The following is a 2809-nucleotide window of genomic DNA, read 5'->3' as shown; positions in this document are numbered from 1 at the left end:
TGTTTGGCTCTTGTGTGTTACAACACCTAATATTTCTTATAGAATTACACTCATTTTCATATTTTAGACCATTCTACCTACAACCTAAACTTTTCAATCAACCAAATAAAAGTGAGTATCTATGCATATAATCTAGTCTTTCAATATTTACTACCATCCTTGAGGTGTTATAGAATAATATTAACAAACTAATAATTCATTCATTTTTAGTTGTTAATCATACTCAATGGAATGGAACTATGATTCAATGTACATGGATTACTTAACATACCTACCATTACAAGTTGAAACTAAATATGTATTCCAATAAACCAATGTGCCAATACTCATGATCACATCTACTCAATTTATATTTGTCGCTTGATATCAAAATACTACATTTCTATACCATGTATTCCACCATCATCAGTTGGAAGGTCTAGCCAACACCTCAACACATCATCTAGTCACCTCCCATCTATACCTTAGGAATACTACAAGGAACTTCCCTTCTCTACTCTATATTACCTTAGGAACCCTCTCCTCTATAGGTGCTCCTCACTATTTGCAAGAAGGTTAAAGTCTACAACACCAATATAAGTAGGGAGACAATTGGACACTTGTGCAGTATCCTCTCCTCTATAGGTGCTCCTCACTATTTGCAAGAAGGTTAAAGTCTACAACACCAATATAAGTAGGGAGACAATTGGACACTTGTGCAGTATTATATCCTTCCATATCCATCAACAATATGGTCTCACACATTAGCTCTATTGGCATTCACTTTCATGTGTTATACAAATTCATAACATGATTATGTTACCCATTCACTCATTTTCATGTAACTCAATCATGAGATACCAATTCATGGTTGAATCAAAAGGATTATAACAATCTTGCCATATGAAAAGTTTCTTCATTCATTATATCCCACCTAGGTATCACTATCATACATGAATTCCATCATAAACAAATAAATGAATATATAAAGTATGCCTAAAGGAATCCTTACTCCAATCATTTAAAGTCATATATGCTGGCATGATTAATTTTAATACTTGGACAGTTTCCTTCACCATTCCTGACATTACTTAATGAGTTGGTGTCTCATGGGAACTCACATGATCCCTTAATCAACCTATTGACAAGAATCCTATCATCTTTATCCTTTTCACAAGGTGTTCTATCATAGGCCACTTCATCATCAACATTTTCAACCATTGTTGATATTTTTTTGCAATAAACTGCGTCTTAATATTTGAGTGGACACTCCACCAATCATCAAGGAAAAAGAAAGAAATAAAATATGAAGTGAGTTTAGCAATGAAAAGTGAATATAAAGGTAACAAAAAGGAGTTAACCATGAAAGAGGAAAATGGGTTCCAAGGAATGGAAAATATATTTAAATCATATAAAGAATAATGTAGACATTAAAAGAAATTTGAGCCATAAAATATAAATTATTTTCTTTATATATTTGACTATTTAAGGAAAAAAAAATTCCTTTCACTTTGTGGTGTCACAAAAGAACCTTCGCCTTTTATAATCTACTATGTTTATTTTATATTTTCTTTGAAAATAGTTATTGTTTATTAAGAAAGGAAAATGAGATATGCTTAGTTAACTAAAGAGAAAAATGCTCTATGCACTAGGATCCTATGTGTCCATCATATGAGTCCTATTATCATGAGACTGACATTCATCTAATGCAATTATACTTTGATACCAATATATAAAAATAATCACATGTTATTAGATGAGAACGATATAATGTTTAGTGCAATACCATTCTTGAAGTGAAAAATCCCTTGATGATTATTGTTTTGTGACATATTTTTCCTAATAATGAACATGCAAAGACTATTGTTTATATTTTTTAACTCACCAACTATAGTATTTTAATGAGTTTGTTTATTACCTTCTTTATTTTTTCATCGTGTAGGAAATTAAGTTTCAATACATATTTATCTTCCATTCATTTTCATTTTTCATTTTGTGTGATTTCAAATAATTGTTTACCAATTCAACATTATTAGAGTTTTCAAGTGTATAATAAAGTGCAACAACTACTACAATAGTTATGATCCAAAAATTAGGTGAAAACCCTACATTTGACAAGGAAGCACCATATTTTAAAGTTGTTGGTTTATTTGAACTCAAGGAATTGGAGAAGTATCTACCTTTTAGAAAAGTGATGTATGAGAAAACAAAAGAATTTGATGTAAATATTCATGATTTTGATATAGCTATTCATAGACCTTATTTTCATGTGAAGCCTACAAAATATGAATTACATTAAATATGATTGAGTTATCTAGATGCATCAAGACCAAGTTTGAGAAAAATAATTTCTTTATTTCAACATCACATGCCTTTGGGGGTGTCTTTCCAACTAGTTTCCCCTTGGGATGTGATAAGACCTTTGTGGTAAAACATGATAAAAACATGCAAACAAATTTGCAATAGTGTATAATAAGAACCTAGAGTAACATTACTCATGATTTTTCTTTTTCAAAACATGGAAAATTAGTATATTATAATTTAACTAAATAATTTTCTTATTATTATATATATTTTTATACATTATCAAGGAATCACCAATATTTTACAATGTTTTCTATTTTTTTAGAAGATTAGCCAAGAATTTGCAATACCATATAACCTAGTGAAAAATTCATCAAGATTTAACAAAATTTTATAATTCAATGAAAGATTCACCAAAAAATTATATAGTATATTATATTAATGAAAACATAGCCTATACATTTTTCTATATACCATGGGGATTTACCCATTTATTATACATATAAATTTGGGGGGTTTCTTAAAA

This window comes from Pinus tabuliformis, chromosome 9, assembly GCF_031772625.1.
Source record: "Pinus tabuliformis cultivar Carrire ecotype Pingquan chromosome 9, CPIR1, whole genome shotgun sequence".
Classification (NCBI taxonomy): Eukaryota; Viridiplantae; Streptophyta; class Pinopsida; order Pinales; family Pinaceae; genus Pinus; species Pinus tabuliformis.
This window is presented reverse-complemented; position numbering follows the sequence as displayed.